This window comes from Dasypus novemcinctus, chromosome 14, assembly GCF_030445035.2.
Source record: "Dasypus novemcinctus isolate mDasNov1 chromosome 14, mDasNov1.1.hap2, whole genome shotgun sequence".
In the NCBI taxonomy this organism is placed as follows: Eukaryota; Metazoa; Chordata; class Mammalia; order Cingulata; family Dasypodidae; genus Dasypus; species Dasypus novemcinctus.
In genome coordinates, this window is record NC_080686.1 from 88,238,487 (window position 1) to 88,266,105 (window position 27,619).

General features: G+C 44.1%; 1 pseudogene; it reads left to right on the forward strand.

Moving 5' to 3' along the window:
- The first annotated feature begins 6,401 nt into the window (after positions 1-6,401).
- LOC131273338 (heterogeneous nuclear ribonucleoprotein D-like pseudogene) lies at positions 6,402-26,869 on the forward strand (annotated as a pseudogene).
- Positions 26,870-27,619: the final 750 nt, after the last annotated feature.

Genomic DNA, 27,619 nt, shown 5'->3' on the forward strand with positions numbered 1-27,619 from the left:
TTGTTCCGCTCGTGGTTTAATGTAGGGTAGGGGAATTTTAAAAAAAGGTAATATAATTGTGTGGGAACGGGCTAAGAAAAGAGCAAAGGAAGGAAGTGTTAAGTTTGAAAGCCTGGAAGATTTTGGCCTTCCAAAGCAGTGGCAGGGGATCCATCCAAATCCCAGTTCATCATCCTGTCTTGAGTCAGTCCTCATCGTCAGGATAGTTGGCAGAGAGAAGGTTCCCAAAGAATAATTTGAGACCCTACTCCCTGTCAGGCACCTTTACATGATTTAATTCTCACGTCGCTGCAGGGTAGTTATTTTTGACCGATTGTGTTGGGAAACTGACGCTCAGGGAAATTATGTGCCTTGGCCAATATTGCGAAGTGACTTGAATCACTATTCAAATTCAGGGTTGACAGATGCCAAAGTCAGGCTTTTCCCTCTATACCACCTGCTTGCTGACCATAAGGCAAACAAATCAGGGACCATGACAATAAGACCTGTTATATTTCTTTAGTCCGTTAGATCCTGCTCCCTTGGTTGTTTGGTGTCTGGCCAGTAAAATCCCTTTCAAGAGACAAGGAACCACGCAATCTCGTATGGGGAACTGGGTTCTCTTTGACAGGTAATCTTGATAGAGAAGACAGGGTAGTTGATGGCGGCGCTATAAAAGGAAATTCCCCTGTGGGGAGGAAAAGAGCGGCCAGGAGGAACTGGCCAGAGACTTGAGTCATCCCTGGAGCTCAGCCATGGGAAGGCCTGAGGTGTGTCCTGGCTTCTGTTTGTTTCCATGACTCCCTACCCACCCTGACAGAGTTGATTTCCTCCAGGGTGCTTCCCTACACTTTGGGCATTCCTTCCTCTAGTCAAATATTAGTTGAGTGTTTCCCATGTGTTGCTATAAAGTTAAGTTTAGGTTCCTCTGTATATAACAGCACAAACACATGCAATGGCTAAAGCACGAGAGAAGTTTATTTCTCTCAGAAAGTCTACGTAAGTGTGATGGTTCCCCTCGGGCTTCTACATTTCTGTCCCTCCCTCTTAGCCCATGGCCTCTTTCCTCAAAGTCACCTCGCCGTCCAAGATGGCTGCTGGAACTCTTTGTAGGTTAGAAGGAGGAAAGCAGAGCGGAAAGAAGTCCTTCCCAAGTGAATCAGCTCCTTTTAAATAGCCTTCCCACAAGCCCCAAGTAATATTTTTGCATGCATCTCATTGGTTAGAATTTAGTTATATGGCCACATTTCACTGCAGGGGAGCCTGGGAAATTAGTGGTATTTTGGGCAATGTGCCCAGTTAAAAATGAAGTGTTGTGAGTGGAAGAATGGTGATTGTAGTAAGCCAGGAGTCACCAAACTATGGCACGCAGGCCAAATCTGGCCCTCTGCCTGATTTTGTAAATAAAGTTTTATAGGGAAACAGCCATACTCATTTGTTTACATATTGTTCGTGGTGGCAGAGCTGAGTAGTTGTAACAAGACCGTAAGGCCTGCAAAACCTAAAACATTTGCTGCCTGACATTTTACAGAACAAGTTTGCAGATTCCTGGAGTAGACAAATAGCCGCTTGTGGAGAAAAGCCCACAGCTGGGCGCTGGGCCAGACACAAAGACACGTAGACATGCATTCCATCCTCAGGAGGCTTCCGGTCTAGTGGACGAAACAGCCAAGTGAATGCTCGTTACAGTGGTGCATGAGGAGAGTGGCAGGAGAATTCTGTCTGGGGTGCTAGGGGCCTACAGAGGCAGGCCGCTGAAAACAGACTTTGGAGGTGGAAGTCAGGAAAACCTTTCTCGAAGACGAGCTTAAAGGATGAGAAGCCAGAAAAGAGAAGAAGAAGGGAATTCCAAGCAGAGGGGAAATCACGTGTGAAGACTGGAGGTGGGTTGTGCTCACTGGTATGCGCTTCTCCCATTGTATGTCAAGGTCGTGCAGGGACTTGGTGTCCTCCAGAGGCATTGCAGCTTTGCTTTGTCACACCTAGAGCTGTGCCTGGCATCAGTGTGGTGCGGCGCCTTTGTCTTGCAGCAGTTCCCAAACACTCCTTAACTAGCTGCGTACACTGCATTCACCTGTGACCCCCATTAGACAGCTACCTGGGGGCCAGGCCCCCTGAATCAGAATTTAGCTTGGTTGAGCATGGAGGGATACTGAATTTCAAGTTTAGTAGTCACTAGATAATAACAAGGGTTTGGGTTAAAATCTCAGTCCCCCTCTTTCCTATTTTGCACAAGCTGGATGAGTTACTTAACTTTTTTTTTAACAATTTTTTTTGGTTTTGTTTTTACATTTTTATTTCTATTTATTTCTCTCCCCGCCACCCTGTTGTTGTGTATTCTTCTGTGTCCACTAGTATTCTTGGTGCCGGGAATCTGTGCCTCTTTTTTTTGGTTGCGTCATCTTGCTGCATCAGCTCTCCGTGTGTGCAGCGCCACTTCTGGGCAGGCTGCGCTTTTCTCACACCGGGCGGCTCAATGAGGGGCACACTCCTTAAGCATGGGGCTCCCCTACACAGGGGACACCCCTGCGTGGCACAGCACTCCTTGTGCATGGCAGTGCCATGTGGGCCAGCTCACCACACAGGTCAGGAGACCCTGGACCTCCTATATGGTAGGGGGACACTCTATCAGTTGAACCACATCCACTTTCCTTACTTAACTTTTCTAAGCCGTTTTCTTCATTTATAAAAACAGAGATAGCAGTTCTGACATCATGAGCTTGTTCAGGGTTTCTCAACCTCAGCAGTATTGATATTTATGCCAAATAACTCTTTATTGTGGGAAGGAGTCGGGGCTGTATTGGGCACTGTAGGATATCTAGCAGCCTCCCTGGCCTCTACCCACTGGATGCCAGTAGCATCTCCATAGTTGTGACCATCAAAATTGTCTCCAGATATCATTAATGTATTATGGGGGACAAAAATCACCCTTTGAGAATCAATGAGCTGGAGGTAAGAATTGAATGAGATAATATATGAATTATGCATGTAAATGCTTAATAATGATCATCCTTATTTTCATTTGCGCTCAGAAAATGTTTTAGTTGAAAGAACAAATACACCAGTGGAAGAAGAATGAAAATCTCATAGAGACGACTTCTAGTTTTAGGCTGGCAAGCCCAGGAAAGAAGATCTTAGCCGTGATAAATATTCTATTAACCGCCCCCCATTGCAAATCCACCTCGTGTTGGGAACAGTAGCTGAGAGGCATTTTCTTGGGAGCTATGGTAGATGCCTGTTCTTTTGTTGCCATGTCTACATTGCCGAGTTAGTTTAGGGGATACCCCCACTCCCACTTCCAGCCATGTGCTTTTCACGATGCTGAGTTCTGTCTTGGTTCCAGCAGTGAGTCATGGGTGTAAGGGCCAGTTACCCAGGAAAGCCCGTTCTCCCGGCCACAGTGGTTTGTGTGGGCTCAAGCCAGGGCCCAAATAGAGAACCCCAGAGTTTTCTGCTTGGGCAACTATGAGGACAGGGTTTCCCTTCCCTGCTGAAGGAAGGTGAGAAGTCCTAAGAGTTAGACTGTGACCAGGAAGGGAGGTCACGTCTGAGAATAAGGCTCACACGCGAAGGAGGGCAGAGTCAAGCAGAGAAAAGCAAAGAAACCAAATTTTGGTGGTTTTGTCTGAGTCCCTGTATCCAGCTCTGCCTGAAGCCCAGTTTATTCCCAAACTGCCCATGTTCTTGAGCCAATACATTCCATTTTTGCTTCAATTAGTTTGGGCTAGTTTTTCTGTCTTTTGAAACCAGAAAAACCGCGCCCCCCCCCCAATGATATCTGATCCAAATTATATCAAAAGTAAAACATTTCATGCATTTTCTTTTTTTTCCTTTTTAAAGATTTGCTTTTTTATTTATTTCACCCCCCCCCCCCCGGTTGTCTGCTCTCTGTGTCCGTTCGCTGTGTGTTCTTCTGTGACTGCTTCCATCCTTATCAGCAGCACTGGGAATCTGTGTTTCTTTTTGTTGCATCATCTTGTTGTGTCAGCTCTCCGTGTGTGCGGCACCATTCTTGGGCAGGCTGTGCTTTCTTTTGTGCTGGGTGGCTGTCCTTACGGGGTGCACTCCTTGCGCGTGGGGCTCCCCTATGCGGGGACACCCCTGCGTGGCAGGGCACTCCTTGCGCGCATCAGCACTGCGCATGGGCCAGCTCCACACGGGTCAAGGAGGCCCAGGGTTTGAACTGCGGACCTCCCATGTGGTAAGCGGATGCGCTATCCATTGGTCCAAGTCTGCTTCCCTCATGCATTTTCAAAAATAGATTTTGGATAGGTTTAGGATACTCTGCGTGAAAAATAATAGAAAACCCAGCTCCAAACTGCTAAAGCAATAAAAGAAATCCATTGGCTCGTTCTTGGAAACATCCAGAAGTAGTGTAGACTTTCGGCCGGGACTGCAGCTCCACTTCTCCGTAGGTCTTTTGGCTCAACCCTCCTTGTTGTGTCGGCTGGCTTTCCTGTTATCAAAAAGGTGGCAGTCCTTGTAGGTCTCGCCTGTTTGTGGGAGAGGAAGTGGAGTCTTCTCCTCTCGAAACCTCCTGACAGAAGTCCTGGCTTCACGACGTTAGACCAGCTCAGAGCCTGTGCTCAGCCCTAAGCCAAGGCTGGGGGAGGAGAGCCCCTGACTGGTTCCCAGCAGCCCGGCCCTCAGCTGGACCTGCGAGTTGGGTCAGTGCCATCAAGACCTCAGGGATGCTGCGTGGTGGGAGAGGGGACATGGATTCTGGGGGAAACCAATGCTACTTACTTTACAACAAGAAGATACCATTGAGAATGTCACCTTCTTAGGGACACCTTCCAGATTCTTCCATTTGGTATCAGCTTTCCTTCTGGGCTCCTCAGGACTTGCTTGTTTGTAGACTGGAAAGTGTGTCACTGCTGTCAGAAATGCTAGTCTAACATCTATTGTCACTGCTAGACAATTTGGGCAGAGACCATAGCCAACATCTTTTCTTTTCTTTGGTAATGCCCAGTATTCAGTAGGGCCCGTCTGTATTTTTTAAAACCTAATTAAATATATTTCCCACAAAGCAAGGACAAAATAATTTTGAGCCCAACGTGCTACAGGCACTTATTTAAATAGAGACTCTGAATTTGCAGTTCCACGACTGAGGGCTCACTCCTTCCTCCAAACTCACTGGCAGGGCGACCCTGAACTAGTCACTTCACCTCTCTGAACCTCAGTTTTCTCAGCTGTAGAATGGGGATGACACTACTACCCACCTTATAGTGTTGTTCAGAAAAATTAACAAAATAATGTCTGGAAAGATGCTTAGCACAGGCCTAACTCTGGGGGAACTCTCAGTCATGTTAGGCATTAATGCATGGCTCTTTTTATCATTGACTTTGTGAGGATAAGAATTCCTACTTCACCAGGTTGTTGTGAAGAAGAAATGAGGAAGGACTTAGCACACAGTAGGTACTGACCAAGGCTTAGTCCCAATTCACTCCCCCCCGCCTCCGTCCCGACATGGGATAAGAGGAAGGGTTCCCTGCACCGCATCCCCACCAGTAGAAGAAGAGTTTGAGGGCGCCAAGATTTGTTTCCCAAATAATTTGAAATCTAGGACAAAGAAACCCTGCCGAGGCCCACATGGTGTTCTGGGTCAGATCTGACAGATGGTCCCGCAGTCCCACCTCGGGGATTCCTCTTTGAACCACCGATGCGCCATATCGGGCTCTCAGACGCAAACAGGGCGCTTGACGCTTCAGTTGGGATGGGAGAGGGAAAGGTACGTGGGCAGCTGTCAGATGTTGTGCCTGATGTCTGTGAAACACAATGCTCGCCAAGGCGAGGAAACCCGGTTGCCTTTTTGTGAGTCATTGGCTTTTTCCCCGTTGGGTGTTTCCGGTTACCCTAACGGGCTCGTTTTTCCTCAGGCCACTGTTTAAGATGTCAGCTGGCATGTTGGGAAGCTGCTGGCCTCAAAAAGCCGCACAGCGTGAAGTGCCCCTTGGATGCCAGACAGTGGTTTGCGCACTCGAGGGCATGTTCAGGGAACAGGGACTGATATTCAACCCCTTAAGTTCCTCTCCCTGAGGGCAGAGAATGTGCTCTATTCCTGTCAGAGTCAGGGCCTGGTAGATGTGTGAGGAGTGAGGAAGAGGCGGGATCACTAAGCAGGCCAATGGACAGCAGCCAGTTCTACCCAATCGCGTTCACGGCCTGTCCATGGAAGGGATTTCCAGGCTGACTAGAAGCTTCCCTTGACAGCTACTGCCTCTCACTTGCAGAAGGCCCAAGGCAGACCCTGCTAGGGCCAGGTGGGGGCTTTCTGCTCAGGCAGTCTTGCTCATAGTCCCAAGAGCTGGTGTCTGCTCTGGCGAGTTTTCAGGGCCGGCCAGCTGCGCTCAGAGGCTGGAGCCCAAAGCCACTGCGGCCAAGCCCTTCCGCGAGACCCGACATTCAGGTGAGGGATCGGCATGTTTTCGTCTGGCCTCTCTGACACCTCAGACTCAGCAGAAGTTGTCTGCAGTAGCATCGTGGAGCACGAGCTCAGGGAAGGTGGGCTCTGGAAGAGGGCCGGTGTTTATCCACGGGGCCTGCTGACCATGGTCCCAGAATCTCCTGGGACACTGGCTCAGGATCAGGGAAAGGGGGCTCATATTTTATCCCATAAGTTCCTCTCCTTCAGGGCAGAGTTCTCTGGATGAAGAGTGAGGGGTTCTCCAAGTAATCTTTCACACACTAAAATATGATATTCACTGCTGTTATCCAGCACACTCGTTTTATCTTGAGGAAAATGAAGCTCAGAGCAGTAAAGTGACTTGCCCAAGGTCACACACCTAGTTTGCAATAGAAGGTAAATACACTGTAAAATCATTAGAGCTATAATCTGTTTTTCAGCCCGAAGTGTTTTCATCCCTTTTCTCCCATTTGGTTTTCTCCACCACTCTGCACCTGAGAAAATGGAATTATTTGTCCTATGGTAGGAAGAAACACGGTTTTTATTTATTTCTGTGCCAACAACCAGAACGTGACCTCCTCAAGAAAGCCACCAGCAGACTATACAGTGTCTTTGTGCAAATTAGTAAAAGACGGATGCTAGTTAGGTTGGTGGAAGCACTGGCTTAGATGAAGTGACGCAGGAAGCAGGAGAGATTTGAGTGAAGGTAAGAGACAGAGATGAGAAGGTGAATTTAATTTGATTAGCTTATTGATTCACTCACCTTCTTCTGGGCAGATGTGAACCTGTCCCACATGACCCAAATATAGCTTGAATTTCAGCCTCGACTCTCACTTTTGGCCAAATGGCCTTGGGCAGTCCCCAACCTGCACAACTGTGCATGGCAGTTCTGTTCTCAAGGGTGAGGAATTGGTATTAATACATTGGTTTGAATTCCCCAGGGCTCAGCCCAGAGCTGGGCTTATAAGCATTTAAGAAAGGAGGCTGAAATGAATTGCTCATGGCTACCTGGTTTAGCGGTGGCATGGCTGGAACCTCCTGCTCTTGGCACCACCCCAGGTTGCCTGGTACAGGAGACAACAAACTATAAACTGCCAGGCCGGCCATATCCCACCTCTTGGGGACTGGCCAGTATAATTCAGTTCTCCAGAATAAATCCCCTCGAGGAGTGTCCTGAGAACCAGGCACTAGAATCTCCAAAATCTAGGCTGGATCTGTAACGACCCCCCACCCCAGGTGTGAGCACCCGGAAAAGTTAAGTCAGAAATAGCCTGATGCTCCTCAGCCCCTTCAACAATTCTGCTTCTGTCACCCAGGTTTGGCAGAGGTTAACTACGAGTTCTCAGACACGAGCGGAATCTCCTCCCTCCCTCCATTTCTGCCTCTGTCCCCCTGAAAGGTTTGCACACCTGGAGAAGTTTCCCGGGCAGCCTCTCCTGGCCTGTGACCACGGCAGTGACACTTTGGCATAGTAACGGACGCTGAAGTCTTAGCCTTTCCTTACACCGCCCTTTGGAATTCCCATGTTCAGATGCTGACAAAGAAGGCCTTGGCTGGCCGTTATGGCAGAGAGGTGCCCGTTTCCAAGGATCTGTCCACCGCCCAGGGGTGAAACAGTCTCCGCTTCGGCTGTCAATAGTAGCCGTTGCCAGTTGCTATAAGCCCTTCTTGGCCAGGCCATTTCATACCTACAGTCACCCTGCGAAATAGGCCTCATTATCCCGTCTTACAGAGGAGGCTGAGGTCACACAGTTAGCAGGCGACAAAGCCAGATCTCAGGCCTCACCCCAGGGTGCCTGGCGGTCCCTTTGTGCTGCTAACTCTCAGGCTCCGTATTCCTTTCAACCTTTTTCGGCAAAGCTCCGTGCTAGGCGCTGGGCCACAAAGACCTGGCAGATATAACCTTGTCTATTTGGGGGACTTGTTTGTTTTGCTACATTTATGGAGCGCTTACTGTGTGCCCAACACTGTGATAAGCAGTTTTCCCATATTTACTTGCATTTTCTCTTTTGATCCACATAGAAAACCTTGAGATAGTACCATTTGCCCCGATTTTCTTTGTGAGGAGGTCAAGTCACTCGCTCAGAGAGAAAATGGGTTTCAACTCCAGGTCTGTGTGAAGCTCATTCTCAACCAAAAGGCCTGTGTTTCTCATCAAATGCTCCATGGGGCCCCCTCATCAGAATCTGGAGGTACATGGAAAAATGCTAAGCCTGTTGAATTAGCATATCTGGGAGGTGGGGCAGGAAATCTGCATTTCTGCCAAGTACCTGAGGGGTTTTTATGTACATTTACATTGAAAACTCACTTCTCCATCTAGGTGCTGGTAACATGGGGATGTTTGAAAATGTAGGGAGCTGTACATGAACAACATGGACTTTTCTCTAGGTTTGTTGTATTTAAAAAAATATATACGTTAATAATCTCCTCCCAGTTAGGACATAGTCTCTTTACTTTGAGCACCTTGTTTCTTTTGCTAGTCTAACTCACACATCATCACACTGTTAAATTTGCAACTTTAATTGGCGAGGGACCCTGGGGTGCCCTGGACCTGAGAAATCAGGCTATAAGAACGTCCTGGAATCATCTCTCCTCTGTCTAACACTATCACGCAAAGGTTACTGGCAGTTCTCATTTTCTTTTCTCTAGATAATTCCTCTAAAATAGAAGTGCCTACTCTGAAAACTTCCATCATGTTCTTTCAACCCGGAAACCCAAATCAGTACAAAATAGTCCCCCGGGGCCCTCCCTGATGGCTCATCACCAGAGTCTCCACCACCAAGTCCTGGGAGTCAGGACTTCTCCTTCCAGGCTTATCCTGTCCATGAATCACTCTCTGACTCACTGTCAGTCGTTTCCCCCCTTCACCTCAGTGAGGTTTTCCCTCCTCTTCTGGACTTGCTTTGCTTTTTCTGGAACCTCAATAGACCCCCACAAGAAAGAGCTCCTGCTTAGCCTCCAGTAATTCATTCATTTATTCTTTCCTTCACTTATTTACAAACCTTTACTAAGCACCCATATGTAACAGGAACTCTGTGAGGGGCAAGAATTGAGAAGACAAATACCATATGGGCTCTCTCCTCATGGAGCGCAAACTGTTTTCAAAGTCACTTTCGGCAAATACTTCTTATAATAACGTGGTTGTCGATGGAGACGCTGATAAGAGGAAGAGAAAGAAACACCATTTTCCCCCTCCATGGCAGGCCTTCCAATGAGCATTTTAGATATGTCACTTAATTTCCTCAAGAAGCACATGAGGTAGGCACTGTGACTATCTCTGCTTTACAGATGAAGAAATATGGGGCCAGAAAAGCGAAGTAATTTCCCCCAAAGCCACACGGCTCATAAGGGCTGAATCCTAGAGCTGATCAGAGACAGGCCACTTTGCTTTCTATATTCCCTTTAAGTCCTTAAAACTGTCAGGTGAAAAGTATCAGGAGTGCAAGGAAAATGGACTGAGGAGAGAGGAAGAAACAGATGAGAAACAAGAGCCCCGTGAGAACATTATTTAACCCTGGTTCACCCTGGTTTACGGGAATTTGTATGGCACCTGGGCAGACATTGTCCTGTCAAAAGAGCATTTTCACAGAATCAAAGAACCTTAAAATCCCAGGGTTGGGAAGGCTCGTGATGCTTCCGATTCAAACTCCATTGGATGCTGAGTCCCTTTACAAACTATTGCCAAGTGCTCCTCCTGTTCGTAATGTCTCCAGGAACGGGGACCTCACTACCTTCTGAGATAGCATATCCTGTTAATGGCTATCTTGGCTTTACCTGCCTAGCAACCCTTCCTCCTCCTTTCAGTAACAGCACCCCATGCATCCCCATTTCATGGAGGGGGCTGTTAGCCACCAAGAGGGTGGGCGCACGATCCCAATTTAGGTCACTAAAACTCAATGGAGTGTGAGTGCAGAGCTGAGCGACACAAGGGTGGAAAACTGATGGAGTCACAGCAAAGAAAGACTGCCCCGAGGCCCAAGCAGTTAGGGGCTCTGTAGCAGTCTGATGTTATTGATGAATTCCAAAAAGAAATATTGGATTATGTTTGTAAACTGATCTTTTCCTCTGGGCATATTAGATTATATTGGATTCATAGGTTTACTTGATTAAGTAATTGCGCAAACCTCTTATGCCAGTAGGGCACCAAAGGGTGGGACTCACAGATAAAAGGCATGGCAAAGGACAGAGTTGAGGGTTTCTGATGTTGGAGTTTTGATGTTGGAGTTTGATGCTGACGCCTTAAGCTGGAGCCCCAGGAAGTAAGCTCACAGAGGAAAGAGAAGCCAGCCCCAGGAAGGGAGGAACCCAGGAAGCCTGAACCCTCGCAGACGTCAGCAGCCATCTTCCTCCAACATGTGAAAATAGACTTTGGTAACGGAAGTAACTTATGCTTTACAGCCTGGTATCTGTAAGCTCCTACCCCAAATAAATACCCTTTATAACAACAAACCAATTTCTGGTATTTTGCTTCAGTACCCCTTTGGCTGACTAGTACAGGCTCCAAGCCTTCCTCAGCTTTCCCCTCAATTCTGGAAGCAACTATATCCTTCCACTAAGCCCCCACCCCCTGCCTTTGTTTTTAGTTTGTTTTGCTTACTAGTGACAACTGGATTTTCATGCTTGCAACTGAAATACCTTAGCTGATAAGATACCATTGTGTTTTCTTTCTGTTCTGTCATTATTAAATTTGTTTCTTCATCACAAATGTAATTCATGGGAAGGTTTAAAAACATTTTCAGAGGTGCCTCCGGCAGACCCACTCCCTGGAGGTAGTGACTGCTAACGGTTTCTCGGATTCCCTTGGAAACTTCGATTCCATTTTTTTTAACAGCTCCAACTATTAGATGGAGTAGAAATCTGTTAACCTATGGCTTCGATTAATTTATCCAAGTTCTGGGTTTTGGCAACCACAGAATAGATTTGACCTCTTCACTGACGGCCTTTCACGGAGTTGACAGTTCTTATCCCACAGGCCCTAAGTTCTCTTCTACAATGAGACAACCCCAGTTTCTTCAGCCTTCGCCCAAGGGGCTCCACAGGAGGGCAGCCTGGCCCTCTCCCCCTTAGCACAGGCTAGTTGCTATATCTTCCCAGATGGGAAGCCTGGAACTTAGTGCAGTATTCCTGCAGGGTCTGACTGAGTAGATCAGGACCCCTGAGCGGCTCTTGCCCATCCCCCTTGTCCCTTAGATGCAGCCTGTGGTCCAGAAGCTTCCATCAGCAGGCTCCTTACAGAGTTGACCTTTCTGTCAACTAAAGAGTCTCTCTACTAAGACCTTCCTGCCTGCTAAGTATCTATAAAATCTATACAAGCTGGGGTCAAGTCACATCTCCTGGATTCTGAATTTCTACAATTTGATTTCGATCCCAAGTACTGGAATCAATACATATCTATGTTAAATTCTCTCTAAAAAGTGTCTAGGTGCGTATTAAACTTTTAGACCTTTACCCAATTAAGTATTACCGATAAGGCCCCTGGCTCCAGGAGGTTCTGGCTGAAAGCACAGTCTCACTTTGTGTAAGCTGAACCGCTGCATTCTGAAACTGAACACCGACACCAACGCCGGGATCAGGAGCCCTCGGCTTTTCATACCCTGTGGCGCATCGGTTCTCCTTCTAGACCAGGGGCTCTTCACCTTTTTTGTTCCACGGATCCCTTTGTCAGTCAGGTGAAAACCATGGGCCCCTTACTAGGTTGACACTATACTGTGTATTAGTTAATAAATATATCACACCTGTACCATCACAGCCTCACAAAAGTAATGGTGTTTTTCTTTTTAATTTAAATTCAAGCTCATGGATTCCTGGTTAAGAACCCCTGTTCTAGGATGTTCTTTGAAACATTGTTTAAAATAACCACGAATTGCCAAGAGACTAAAAGTTCTACAGATAGGAACTTCGCTAAATAAATGGAGGTATGCCCATAGGATGGAGTATCATGTGGTTAGTAAAGGTCATGCCAGAGAGGAATAATTAATGATACAAGAAACCATGGATGCTATATTGTTACATGAAAAAAGAAGATTAAAAAATACTTGGTGTGAGTGGATGTGGCGTGAGCAGTTTAGTACCTGCCTCCCATGTGGGAGGTCCTAGGTTCAGTTACCAGTGCCTCCTAAAAAACAAACACACAAGAAGCAAACAAACAAAAAAACCAAACCAAGACAGCCAGTGTGCTCAGTGGTTGAGCACCAGCCTCCCACACACGAGGTCCAGGTTCAACCCCCAGTCCCACTACCTCAAAAAAACACAAAAAACAAAAACAAAAACAAAAAACAAAAAAAAAACTTGAGGCCACAGATTCCACTTTTCTGTGTATGTAAATGTGCAGTACAAAGACTAGAAGGGTGTAAACAAAAATCTCAACTGAGGTTATCTCTAGGTAAAGGAATTCCAACTGATTTTTGCACTCTACCTGTTGTCTTACCTGTATCTTCATAGTTTTCTGTAATAAACATTACTTTATAACAAGTTATTTCAAAACATTAAAAAAAGGCATATAGCAGTGACAGTAACAGGATGACCCAGAATACAAACTGAAATTTTAAAAATTAAAAAGCATCGTGCTATCTGGAAGTTCTCACATGGCCATACCTTAGTCAAATTAATTTGTGTATCAGTTAAGTCACAAAATACTATAAGTCAAGGGTGTTTGGGGTTCCTTAAGAAGTACCAGAAGTGCCAGGTGCAAAGTTTGTGTACTTCAGGAATCTCAAACTCAGAAACCTCGAAGGCTGGGCAAAGCACACAGATGGACGATGCCAGCGGGCATGAGAACTCCAGTGAATTAAGACATGCCTACCCCTGAGCTTCAGGCAATTAAGTCTATGTCTTGCCAGATCTTCCCATTTTTCAAGAGCTACTGCAAATCTGGACTTTTTAAATGTGAAATTTTCTAACTTTTACGTGTCTAATTCGAAATTTAAAATACAATGTTTGCACCGTTTTGGTCCCTACCGGCTTTCCAGTAGGCCAGTCTGTGACCCTGGTGCACGGTGGGTGAGGGGGCGCTGCTGGGAAGCCTTGGAGAGGGACAGGAGGAGGGGCCCTGCAGAATGGGGCTGCTGGGGACATGGAGAGCAGGAAGCAGCCGCAGGAGTGGCCGGGGAACTAGCCTCGAGCAAGGGAAGCCAGAGTTGCAAGGAGGGGATGGCCAGGAGCCTGGGTTACCCAGAGTTCTCTGCAATGGAGGGAGATGGCCACCAGGCAGGGCTTTAGGTTTCCCCTCCTGACTCTTCTGACAACACGGTTCATCTCTTATAATATATATGCGTGGGTGTGTATATGTCTCCATGTCTGTGAGTGTGTATGTCTATGTATCTGTATACTCATGGATATAGGTATGTGTATACACACATACATACATATATATTCAAATCTGTAACTATTAAATAAATCTTAAAGCAATATAAAAGGAATTTTATGGAAAATGGCTCTTACCCAGCAACCATTTTCATTTCTTTGTACACCCTAGCAAGAATTTAATCTAAGCTGCCGCATCATTGTGTCTACAACTGTCCATGTACACTGAATGATGTTGTAGAAAGTCTGCAGTCTGTTGTCAAAGGCATGGGTCTGTCACTTTCAAGCCATTTGACCTTGAGAAGGTACTTAACCTTTGTGGGCCCCGCTTTGTACTTCTCGTCTGTAAAATGAGAGGATCTTGAAGATTCTATCTGGAATGAGTAGAGAATGATCTCTTTAAAGCCAAGGCAGCTTTATGCTCAGGGCTGCAGATAAGGCTGGGCTGTTGGCCCTGGGAGTCTTTCTGGCCTCCCTTGGTTAAAGACCCAGGCAGAAACAAAGGTTCTGGACTGGATGATGGCTTCAAAGTGCTCTGAGAAAAGAGACGGTTAGGTGAAGGTATTTACGCACCCCTCCCCTCAATGTGGTTTTCTTCTGATGGGATTTAAAGACATGAATCAGCAAACCTGCCACAGAATTATCCCTCAAATATCGCCTCTTGGGCTCCACCAGCCTGGCCTCCACTCCGCCTTCTTTCTGATCTCCCTGCCTTTAGTCTGTCTTTTTTTCCATAGTTGTCTTCCTAAAGAGCACTGATCGTGTGAACATCCCAGTCCCCCAAGCAAAAAACCACAGGCTGTCCGTGCCCGGGATGAGATCAACCTTCTGGACTTGGTGTCTGTATTAGTCAGCCAAAGGGGTGCTGATGCAAAACACCAGAGATTGGTTGGTTTTATAAAGGGTATTTATTTGGGGTAGGAGCTTACAGATCCCAGGCCATAAAGCATAAGTTACTTCCCTCACCAGAGTCTATTTGGAGCAAGATGGCTGCCGACGGCTGCGAGGGTTCAGGCTTCCTGGGGCTGGCTTCTCCTTCCTCTGCGTGCTGACTTCCTGGGGCTCCAGCTTAAGTCTTCAGCATCAGACTCCAACATCAAAACTCCAGCATCAGTAACCCGCAACTCTGTCCTTTGCCGTGCCTTTTATCTGTGAGTTCCCACCTACCAAGGGTGGGGACTTGTTGCCCTAATGACGTGGCCCAATCAGAGCCCTAATCATAACTCAATCAGGCCCAGGTACAGGTCAGATTACAAACATAGTCCAGTATCTATTTTTGGAATTCATAACCATACCAAACTGCTACAGTGTCCAAGGCTGTTCACAGGCAGCCTCAGCCTCGTCCCTTGTCTCCTTCCCTCAGCCTCCCAATTCCCAAAGACTCCGTGCCCCAGCCAAAGGGAACTTCTCCCCACACCTTCCATGACATGCTGCTCTGGCTGCAAGAGTTGTCTGTTCTCATCCTGGCAAACCCTGATTACCCTTGTAGGTATTGGGGGCTCGGTGGTAGACTTGACACAGGAGGTGTTCCTGCAGCATGTGTGAGCGCTGACACATGGTGAGTAAGAAGGCACTCGGTAAATGTTATTTTGATGGGCAAATGAATGAATAAATGACTAAAGGGACAAGTCATTGAACAAGTGAATGAATTGATGAGTGAATGAATGGATCAATAAACAGATGGGTGGAAGGATAAATGGGTATGTGAATGTAGGCAATTACTCCATAAGGTTTCAACAAAGCCAGACTTGGTAGCTGGAAATAAAAATAGAAATGGAAGATGAGAGACAAGATAAAGCCAGCGGCTTGTAGCTGCTGCCCCCTTCTACTTCCCCGCAGCTGCCAGCAGAAGGCTGGAAGGCCAAGGGCTGCCCTCTCTTCCTTCCGGTCCCCCCACCACTCCCCTCTGACCCTGGATGCCCTTCCCTTGGCAGTCCCAGGGAGAAGCTCGGACCACCGTTGCTGGCACATATCCTGCTCCTGCTCCACCATATTCTCAAGGCAGGCTGCTCACTCTATACAATTAAAGAGGGTACACAGGAGAATGCTTCTGGGGAGGGAGGGAGGAGCAGGATGCTGGCAAGATGTCTTCTGGTGAAGCTGGTTAGTAAGATAGGGAATCAATAGATGGGTCCAGAACCTGGCAGAGAGGCCACGTGGACATCAATAGCTCCAGGATAGCTGCTGGAAGACCTTCCCAAGATTCCCCCGGAAGCCAGGAGAAGCCTGGAGATTCCCCAAGGACTTGATCGTTGGGTCCTCCCTGGGAATTGATGGGTGGGGTAATCAATCAAAACAGCAAATACCTGGGACTCCTAGGCCATTCGCAAAGGGGTGGAATAATTAATGGTACAAAAAGCAGGCGCAAGTCCTAAACGTGCTCCCTCGCCTGTGGACCCCTGTTGCTGCCCGCTGCGTACTGCTTTTGCCATTTTTCCCCTGCTACGATGGGCACGCAAGTAAAATCTGAGCATTTATAATCTATAATGGGGTGTTGTAGTCTGTAATCAGCCCGCTTTATCACTTTTCAGCCCCTTCCTCTCTACCTGGGACCCATTCTGTTATTTTCTCCCATTTCTCATCCCTCCCTGCCTGAATAAATTACTGGCCTAACTCACCCAACGTGCTCTTGAAATTCATTTCTACAGCACAGTCAAGAATCTAGACAAAATCTGGTAACACTGGGGTCTGACAGAGATAAAAAGAGGAAAGGCAATTGGTTTTCTTTCCTGTTACTACTTTGAAAGTCTTGCAGCAGTCCCAAAGGAGCCAAGGAAGCCTGTGGGGTCAGGCTGTGGGTCCCTGAAAGGGTCCTTTTCCACCAATAGCTGTCTGCCCCACGGAGGCCCAAGGCCTGCCAGCACTCTCACACCTCCCTGCCTCTGCATTGCTCTCCACCTGCAATGACGTACAATAATGGCTGCCATTTATTGAGTACTTAGCATTTCCTGTATGTTATCTCATTTAATCTCTTCAACAACCTGCAGGGTAGGTATTCTTAGCCTTATTACAGAGAGGTAGAAATTGTGGCTCAAAGAGGTTAAGTTCATAGTCTAGGATCACAGCTAAACAGTGAAACTGGGATTCAAATACAGTTTTGTGTGACTCCAAAGTCCATATTCATAAGTAGTATATTATGTGGCTATTAAAATCTCTTCAAGGGTGTATTTCAGGGTCTCAAAAGGAAATCTATGGCACACTCTAAAGGAGTTACTGAGGTGAATTTAAATAGCAGCTTTTCCGAATTGTGGCAGGATTAAGGGACAGTGAGGGCTAGGGAAGGCCTGGGGGCTACCTCCAGAAGGGGCAGTTACCACCTAGGCCCGAAGGGGTAGGAGCAGAGAGCTGCTTCCTGCTGGAGAGAAGAGACGGTAATTGTGGTCTTTGGTAGAGAAATCCAGACAATGTCAACCCAAGGTCTGGTAGGAGGGGGGCTGGAGAACAGATACTCCGAGGTCTCTCTTCTCTCCTTTTTTGCTGAAGTCTGCCATTGTCTAAATTCAAACTTAATCAGAGGGCACAGGAACCTCCCGCGGCACAGAGCAGAGCCGAGGGAGGTTCTGACCCGGGAAACAGGTCATATCTAGCCAACTGGTGGACTCAGATTTCATTGTCTTTGGGACATCTTCTTGGGTCTTCCCCAAGTCAGAATAAAACATTTTGAACTCCCACAATATATGTCCCTTGTACTTCTATTTACTACAAACGAATGTTTTCTCTTTCAGATGGATGCTTGGATATGTATGTGTCTGTCCCCACACTGTTTGTAGTCTTTTGGGAGCATGTTCACTGTCACATCCATCTGAAGGCTACTTCTATCCCCCCCATCTTAACACAGAGCTTGGCACTTTGGGCTTTCAGAATTATTGGTAGAATTTGCTGAGTGCTAGTATCAGGAGGAAAACTTTATCTGGACATAGGAGATTTGTTCAGTGCTTATAGGTTTAACTGCATGCATCCTGCCTTTGTAAATTTTACTAGCCTGGCAAGCCAGAGCTAATAGTTCTAAGTACTCAGCTAGAGAACCCAGCTCCTCCTTTTAGAATGCTGTATGCCTCCATCTCTAAGAGCTTCTGTACTCTGTTTATTTACTGAAGTCAGAATGTGGACTGCCCTTACACCGGTACCTTAATTCTCCCAACGAAACTAGAACACTAGGAAATAGATTGTGAAGTGATTTGATGAGTGGAGTCAAAACACCTGGATTCAAGTATAAACTCTTCCAGTGACTACTGTTTGGCAAGTGACCAAACCACTTTAAACCTCGGTTTTGTCATCTGCCAAATGGGAACAATAATAATGAAATAAGAACATGTCTGTGAGACTTCTAAAGCTAATAGACATGAAAGATTCTGATTATTAACAATGGAGCAAAATGTGGATTTAATGACCCTTAGACAATTCTTTTATTATGATTTTTTGAGACATCATGATTAAAAGGTTAAAAGAAAGGCAGAGGGCTTGGAGACAGAATATCAGATAGTGAATATAGATGATAATTTTCATCAATAATTGCCATCTGAATAATTTCCAGAATTAATTTTTTTTTTTGTTATAAGGACAATGTAATGCTAAGCAAGTAGAATTAAAATATTAATAGCAGGAAGTGGACTTGGCTCAATGGATAGAGCATCTGTCTAGCACATGGGAGGTCTAGGGTTCAAACCTAGGGCCTCCTGACCTGTGTGGTGAGCTGGCCCAAGTGCAGTGCTGACATGCACAAGGAGTGCCCTGCCATGCAGGGCTTTCCCCATGTAGGGGAGCCCCATGCCCAAGGAGTGTGCCCTGTAAGGAGAGCCGCCCTGCGTGAAGGAAAGTCCAGCCTGCCCAGGAGTGGCGCCGCACACACAGAGACCTGATGCAACAAGATGATGCAACAAAAAGAGACACAGGTTTCTGGTGCCACAGACAAGAATCCAGGCGGACACAGAAGAACACACAGTCAATGGACACAGAGAGCAGACAACTGGGGGTGGGGGGGGGGAAGGGAGACAAATAAATAAAAATAAATCTTAAAAAAATATATATATATATATATATAAAAAAATAGCAAAAAAAAAAAAAAAAACCAAATTAGCATAAGATGTTTCAAAAGTAAAACCCAGGCTGGGATTTTGGAAGTAAAATTCTTTTATCATGGTCCGGGTGGGCAAACTTTTTCTATAAAGGGCCAGGCAGTAAATACGTAAGTATAAACTTTGTGGGGCATACTGTCTCTGTCATAACGACTCAACTCTGCTGTTGTAAAAGTAGCCATAAGCAATGCATAAAGGAATGGGTATAGCAGTGTTTCAATAAAATTTTATTTGCAAAAACAGGTGGTGTGTGGATTTACAGGTGGCTGTAGCTTCCCAACCCCTGCTCTAGGTGAACCCAGCTTTCCTATGCTAACATGAGCTAGAGAAATTGCCTGGTCTCCTTTGTTATGTTAGAATATAAGAAAGATACGAATATAGATGGCAGGCCCTATTCTAAGTATATTACACCATCTTATTTAATCCTATGAAGGAAGGACTAGTATCACCTCCTTTTTGTATTTGAAGAGCTTGGGACTCAGAGAGATTACATTACTTGCTCAAGGTCACATAGCTAGTAAATAGTTGAACTAGGGTCCAGATATAGGCCTGACTCACTCTAATCTTCAACTCTGTCTATCTCATATTGCCTTCAGGTAGGTTGACCCTTTTAGCATTATGCTTAGCCCATTAATACTTAATGTATTTATTGCTATGTTTGGAGGTAGGCCTAGATTTTTCCTTCTTTTTTTCCCCCCCATCTCTTTCTTGTCCCTGTGTTCCTTCCGTGTTTCTCAGCCTTATAAAAAAATTACTGTCTACCTGAGAAGCCTTTTAGACATTTTTTCCTAATCATTCCCCAATGAAATTTTATCACAAATATACTGCCTGTTTATGTAATGTATATACATCTGTGGTTTGCACATAAAAAGAGTTAAAATTGTTCATCCCATAAGAACTATTTTTCACCCCTTTGGGGCATATCACCCTGGTTGAGAATATGTGATTTAATTGAATAAGTTTTAGAACTCCATTTAAATTTATACATTGGCTTTTGCTCCCTTCCCCCCACCCCCAGGTGGCTCCCTTGTTTGTTTGCTCATTGTTTTTGCTTATTGTTTGCATTCATTGTCTGCTTGTCTTCTTTAGTAGGCACTGGGAACCAAACTGGGGACCTCCCATGTGAGAGGCAGGCACTCAACTGCTTGAGCCACATCAGCTCCCCCTGTATTGGCTTTTAAAACTACATGTCTTTTTCATTAAATTTTTTTACTGGTTTCTCTTAGAATTAAAATATTAATTAATTGAAAATTAACCTCCCACAGTCTACTTAAAGTTAATATTGTGCTACTTCATGTAAAATATAAGAACTTCACAACTATACAAGACCAATTGCCCTCCCTCCCATTGTCCTTTGTTCCATGGTTATTATAGGCAATACATCTATTTAAGTTATAAACCTACAAGACAATGTTAGAATTTTTAAAAAACAGATATTGCAAAGAAAGTAAAAGGGAAAGGAGTCTTTTTATATATTTACCCACAATTTTATCAGTTTTGATGTTCTTCCTTCCTTCCTGAAGATTTAGGTTTCCACTTGGTATAATTTCTCTTTGGTGTCAAGAAATGTATTTAGTGTTTCTTTATAGTATAGGTCTGCTGGCAACAAGTTCACTTAGATTGCACTGAAGGATTTTTTCACAGGATATAGAATTCTGGATTGGCAAGATTTTTTTTTCTTTTGCCACTTTAAAGATGATATTTTATTGCCTTCTGGCTTCCATCGTTTCTAATGAGAAATTAACAGTTTTTGCATTATTGTTCCTCAGTTGTCAGTTTTCTCTGGCTGTTTTCAAGATTTTATTTATGTGTCTGATTTTCAGTAGCTTGATTATTATTTGACCAGATATAATTTTTTTCAGTGATGTTTCCTGAGTGTCTTAAATTTGTGAATTTATATCTTTCAGCAAATTTGGAAAACATTTGGCAACTATTTCTTCAAATATTTTTCTGCCCAATTTTCTCTCCTTCTGGGACTTCATTTACACATATATTACATTTCGAAAATATTTTCTTAAAGTCTCTGAAGCCCTGTCCTTTTCATCCCAATCTTTTATCATACTTTTCAAATTAGATAATTTTGTTTCTCTATATTAAAATTAATTGACTCTTTCTCTTTGCTTTCCATTTTACTGTTAAGCCCATCCAGTGACTTTTAAATTTTAGATACTGTATTTTTTCAGTTTTAGAATTTCCATATGATTCTATTTTGAACTTTGTATTTCTTTTCTGAGATTTCCTTTTTTTGTTAGTTACAAGTTTATTTTCTTATATCTTTGAATATAACTATAATAGCTTCCTTAAAATGCTTGTCTGCTAATTCTAACATATAGGACTTCCCTGTATTTTCTTTTCTCTTTAGAGAAAGGGAATTTTGTCAATTAATCTTACATTGTATACTGGACATTGTAAATGATATATTGTAGAAACTCTGGATTCTGTTGTTATTAGTCTAAAGATTATTAATTTTTAAAGCAGAGAGTTACTTAACAGAACTTGAACTGTAAACTGTATTCCCTGTGGTTGGAAGCAGCTCAAATTTCTGTTCAGTTCTTTTAGTCTTAGTTGGAACACTGGGAATCTGGATGGTTCAGGGGTAACCAGAGATTTGGGCTATGCACAAAGTTTGAGACTCTCCTCTCTGGTTCTTTCCTGTTTGGAAGATCTCCTCACTTTACAGCAGATGTGTTACCCTGAATTCTATACTCTGGCTACTGAAACTAGAAAGTCAGCTGATTATCCATTGGTGCTTTAGATTTAGGCATGTACTATTTTGCTATTTGACAGCAAAATGCTGTAAAAGTATGAAATTCACTCTGTATTGTTTCCCTCTTCCAAGATTTGTTTCCCTTTCAGTGTCTCCTTCTGTTCATTCTCCAGTATCTTCAGGTAGAGTCTGTGTGTTTTATTTTTGTCTAGAGATTTTTCTGTTATCTGTAGGTACAATAGAAGGTTACTTTGACATCATGCAAGCTAAACTACATCTCTTCTTTTATCATTATGAAATGTCCTTCTTTATCTCTTTCTATTATAAACCCAAGTATATCGTGCTATAATTACTGCTTTAAATAACCTTATAGTTTTAAAGAAATTGTATATATTCTTTTATATTTGCCACACATTTACCATTTCCAGTGCTCTCCAATTCTTCCTGTAGAACTGTTACTCTTTATTGTCATTTCCTTTCACCTTGAAGAACTTGTTTTAGAATTTCTTGCAGGGAAAGACTACTAGCAATGAGTGCCCTCAGTTCTTGTTTATCTGGGAATGTCTATTTTTCCTTCATTTTTGGAAGGGTAGTTTTGGTGCACATAAAACACTTGGTTGACAGTTTTTTCTTTCAGCATTTTGAATATGTCATTCCATGATTCCTTTGTTTCTGATAAGAAAGCAGTCATTCAAATAGTTGTTCCTTTGCAAATAATGTGTCTGTTTTCTCTGGCTGCTTTTCTCTTTGTCTTAGTCTTTAAATAGTTTGACTATGATGTGTCCAGTTGTGGCTGTCCTTGTATTTATCCTACTTGGGGTTTGATGAGCTTCTTGAATCTCTAAGTTAATGTTTTTCATCAAATTTGGGAAGTTTTTGGCCATTTTTACTTTAAATATTTTTTCTCCTCTCCTCTTGGACTCTGATTACATGGATGTTTGGGCAACTGAATTGTCCCATAGGTCTCTGAGTATCTGTTCATTTTTCCCCCTCTTCTATTCTCTTTTTTTAATAACCTTTTTTTATCCCCCTACACCCCCACATTGTCTGCTCTCTGTGCCTATTTGCTGTGTGTTCTTCTGTGTCTGTTGTAGTCTCATTAAGCAGCTCCAGGAACCCATCCTGGGACCTTCTGGAGTGGGAGACAGGTGATCATTCTCTTGCTCCACCTCAGCTCCCTAGTTTGCTATGTCTCATATTGTCTCTTCTGTGTCTCTTTTTTGGTGCATCATCTTGCTGCATCAGCTCTTCATGTGGGTGGCACCACTCTTGGGTGGTCTGCTCTCTTGTGCAGGGCTGCATTCCTTGCATGGGGGGCACCCATGTGCAGGGCGACACTCCTTGCATGTGGCAGCACTCCATGTGGGCCAGCTTGCCACATGGGCCAGTAGGCCCTGGGTATTGAACCCTGGACCTCCCATATGATAGGTGGAAGCTCTATCCTTTGAGCCATATCTGCTTGCTTCCCTTCTATTCTTCTGATTGAATAAGTGCTCATGATCTGTATCCAAGTTTATTGATTCCTTTTGCTACTATTTCGTATCTTCTTTTGAGCCCATCTAGTTAATTTTCGTTTTAGTTATTTTGCTTTCCAACTTTAGAATTTTTATTTAGGTCATTTTTAATAGTTTCTGTTTCTCTACTGAGATTCCTATTTGTTGACTCATTACTAGCATGTTTTCTTTAATTTTGTGAATAATATTTGCTTTAATTCTTCGAACATTGTTATACCTTCTTTGAAGTCTTGACTACTAGTTCCAATATCTGTTCTCACTTAAAGAGTCTATTTTCATAAACTACTTTATCCCCGCAAAGATCAAATGTCCAGTAAGTCTTGGTGAAAATTGGACATTTTAGTGTCTCTATATGATATATTTGTATATATACACACACACACATATATATAACCTACCTTTACTTAAACAGCAAAAGTTTGTTTTTATTTTTAAATTATCTCTATAATTTTCAAAAATCTTGGCTCTATAAAAGTTACCCTGTGTCTGCAAAGCTTATTGGTCAGCAGTAATTTGGGCAGAGGTTATACTGGAACACCTCAAGCCCATGAAGCTTCCACCCTATATTGCTCTCTTTATGTGGGAAATACATTTCAAGATTGCAGCCAAGTCTCAAGTCTATTTTGGATTTCACTTTTTTCCAGGCTCTTCCATGTCTGCACCAAGTACAGGTAGTTTCCTTGCCAGCCAAGGAAGGATGTGTGAAGAGATTATAGACATTCTATAGCTCTCTCATTTCCAGGATCACCTCACTAAATCTCTAGCTGCCCCATTGCTTGCCCTGAACTGGGACTATAGAGCTGTGGGGTTTTCCTGTCCATTCCCAACCAAATCTATCACTTTCAGTGGGATCCCCATTCCCACCCCAGTCAAGGCATGAAAGTTGCTCTGTGGTGATAAAGCTGTTATTTACCCCAACTGAGTTGGTAGTTTGCTAGATGGGAACAGCCACAGAAAAGGAGGCCAAAGACTCTATCTGTTCTTTCTGAAACGCTAGTGGCTTTTCAAAGAAAGTACTCAATTTTTCTGTCTTTGGGCAACTTCTAGGTGCTGAAATTGTTGTTTGGGGCATTTTTTTTCCAGTTTTATACATGCTTATTTTTGTGGAGGGGTACTGAATCATCTTTACTCTGCCATTTTTGGAAATCCTTTCCATCTTTATTTTTAACAATGCTTTTAAACCTAATATATACTTCAAGCAATGCCAGATTACTTTTGGTTAGTCTTTGCACAGTATAACCTTTCTAATCTATTTCCTTTCAACCTTTCTGTGACCTTATATATCTCTTGTTAGCAGCATCAAGATGGACTTGGGCTTTCTTTATCCAGTTTGACAGTCCTTGAGTTTTAATTGGAATAATTAATCCATTTTCACTTGGTATAGTTACTAATGTGTTTGGGTATAACTCTACCATCTTATTTTTTTGCTTTCTATTTGTACCATGTGATTTTAATTTCTTTTCCTTTCTATTCTTACTTTCTTTTTTATTATTTAATTTTTTCTCTTTTGGTATTCTTTCAGTGGGTACTCTGGAGATTTCAATATGCATCCTTAACTTATTACTGTTAATGTTAAGTGCACTTTTATTTAGAGCACTTTTACTACTTCCCAGAAAATTCAAGGACTTTAGAACACTTGAACTCCATTTCCCCTGCCTTTTGTTTCATTATACATTATTCCATTAATAAGTTTGTGTGTCATATATGTGTGTGTACAAAATCCACATAGTTATATGCAGTAATGTTAAATTTATTATCACTGGATATTGGGATTTGGGAGTAACATCTGTGTGTCTGTATTTTTTGTTTCTCAACAAGCATGTGTTTTGTCAAAAATTTTTATAAGACAAAAGGAAGAAAACAATTTCCATGCAGACCCATTAAACCAGAGCACTTCTTTCGTGCTCAACTGTTTTGCAAGATTCCTGTCTCGGAATTTGCGGACAAAGGTGACTCAGAATGAAGACTGAGCTGTGAATGAGTGGGAAACCCCTCAGGCTTGTGAGGGATGCACAATCACAGTTCCAGCAGGATGAGGAGATAGAGCCCAGCTGAGGCTTGCTTATTAGCTTGTCTGTCCCAAGAACTTATTGCCTCTTTACCAGGATGATCAGCAATATCTAGTTGTGAATGTGCTTGGGCCCAGAGCGCATAAGAACAGGATATTGTGCAATGCTTGGGTAAATCCAGTGTTTTCCTTTCTCAGAGCCAATGGGTACTGCCAGGAGAACTAGATTCATATGAAAGAAGTAACTAGGTCCAAATCTGCAGTAGCCTTTTCTCCTACACCACATTCTCAGTTCTGGCTTTAGTCCAAGTCATGGGGGCAGCCAAGAGCCATACTTCAGACCTTCCCCGCCTGCCTCGGACTTCTTGAGTTCAGCCCAGTTAAAAACTATTAATAATTGTCACAGAGTGGGCATAGCTCAGTGGTTTGAGTGCCTGCTTCCCACATAGGAGGACCTGGGTTCAAACCCCTATGCATAAAAGAAAGAAAAAGAAAAAACCCAATTGTAATCCTCTTCCACCACCATTTAAAATCCAGCCCCATACAACGCTCTGCTGCTGCTGGCACTTGGTCTGTGCACCAGCACCCCCCTGCCCACATCTCCACCACCGTGGAGGACATAAATGAGTACAGCAACAGAGAGGAATTCGCAGAGGGATGCAAGATCAAAACGAGCGAGAATCCACAGGATGACAGACTGCACAATTAAGGCAGGATCTAGTCACAGGAGGATCAAGAGGATTTGGATCTGTGTTTTTCAAAGATGCTGCTAGTGTTGAAAAGGTTTTTGGAACTCAAGGAACACAAACTGGATAACAAATTGATAGACCCCCAAAGGGCAAAGGTATTAAAAGGGACATAATCCCCCCCAAAATGTTTGTGTGTGGATTGCACCCAAATACTTCTGAGGAGCAAATAAAAGAATATTTTGGAGCATTTGGAGAGATTGAAACAACTGAACTTCCTATGGATACAAAAACAAATGAAAGAGGAGGATTTTATTTGATCACGTATACAGATGAAGAACCAGTAAAGAAGTTATTAGAAAGCAGATATCATCACATTGGTTCTGGAAAGTGTGAAGTCAAAGTTGCACAACCCTAAGAGGTATATTGGCAGCAACACCAACAGCAGAAAGGAGGAAGAGGGGCAGCTGGTGGACCAAAACAGGAACCAAGGACTTAATACCGATTATGATCAAGGCTATGGAAATTGTAGCAGTGCCCATGGGTGGTGACCAAAACCATAGGTGTAAGGAAGCAGATTTGGCTCAACTGATAGAGCGTCCACCTACCATATGGGAGGTCCAGGGTTCAAATCCAGGGCCTCCCGACCCATGCGGTGAGCTGGCCCACGCGCAGTGCTGATGTGCGCAAGGAGTGCTGTGCCACACAGGGGTGTCCCCTGTGTAGGGGAGCCCCACATGCAAGGAGTGCACCCCTCAAGGAGAGCCACCCCACGTGAAAAAAGTGCAGGCTGCCCAGGAGTGGCGCCACAGGCACAGAGAGCTGACACAAGATGACGCAACAAAAAGAGACACAGATTCCTGGTGCCGCTGACAAGGATGCAAGTGGACACAGAAGAACACACAGCGAAAGGACACGGACAGCAGACATTGGGTGGGGGGGGGAGGGAAGAGAAATAAATAAAAAATAAATCCTAAAGAAAAAAACAAACCATAGGGGCTATGGTGGATATGATTGAACTGCGTGTAACTATGGGAACTGTGGATATGGACAGGGATGTGCAAACTACAGTGGCCACCAGGGCACATATGGTAAGGCTTCTCATTTTCACCAAAACAATTATCAGGCATACCAAAGGAGGACGCTGGAGAAAAGAGGTGGACATGCTAAAGTAAGCCATCTTGCAGGATGATGCTGAAGATTGGTCTTTTGTTGATCTAAGATGATTATTTTGTAAAAGACTTTTTCTAGTGTACAAGACACCACTGTGTCCAATTCTATATGGCTGCCAATTTGTTTTCTTGGTTTTTACTTTGTCCTTTGCTATCTGTGTAATGCCTTGGTGTGAATTTATGCTTATACAAACTTTGTTTGTATGATTTCATGCTAAACCTCAAATAAATGCTTCCTTCTGTGGTTGTTTTTCTGTGACAGGTACTAAATAGCTCTGTAATGTAATTTTAAATAAGCAGGGACGCAGATGTGACTCAACTGATAGAGCATCCACCTACCAGGGTTCAGTACCCAGGGCCTCCTTGACCCATGGGGTAAGCTGGCCCATGTGCAGCGCTGATGTACACAAGGAGTGCCGTGCCACACTGGGGTGTCCCCTGCATAGGGGAGCCCCATGTGCAAGGAGTGTGTCGTGCAAGGAGTGTGTCCTGCAAGGAGAGCCGCCCCACGTGAAAAAAGCGCAGGCTGCCCAGGAGTGGCACCACACACACGGAGAGCTGATGCAGCAAGATGATATAACAATGAATAGAGACACAGATTCCCAGTGCCACCTGACAAGAATGCAAGCGGACATAGAAGAACACACAGTGAATGGACACAGAGAGCAGATAATGGGGGTGGGGGGAGATGGGAGAGAAATAAATAATAAAAAAATAAAAATTAAAAACGGGGAAATTTAAAAAAACAAAAAATTTTAAATAAGCAACAA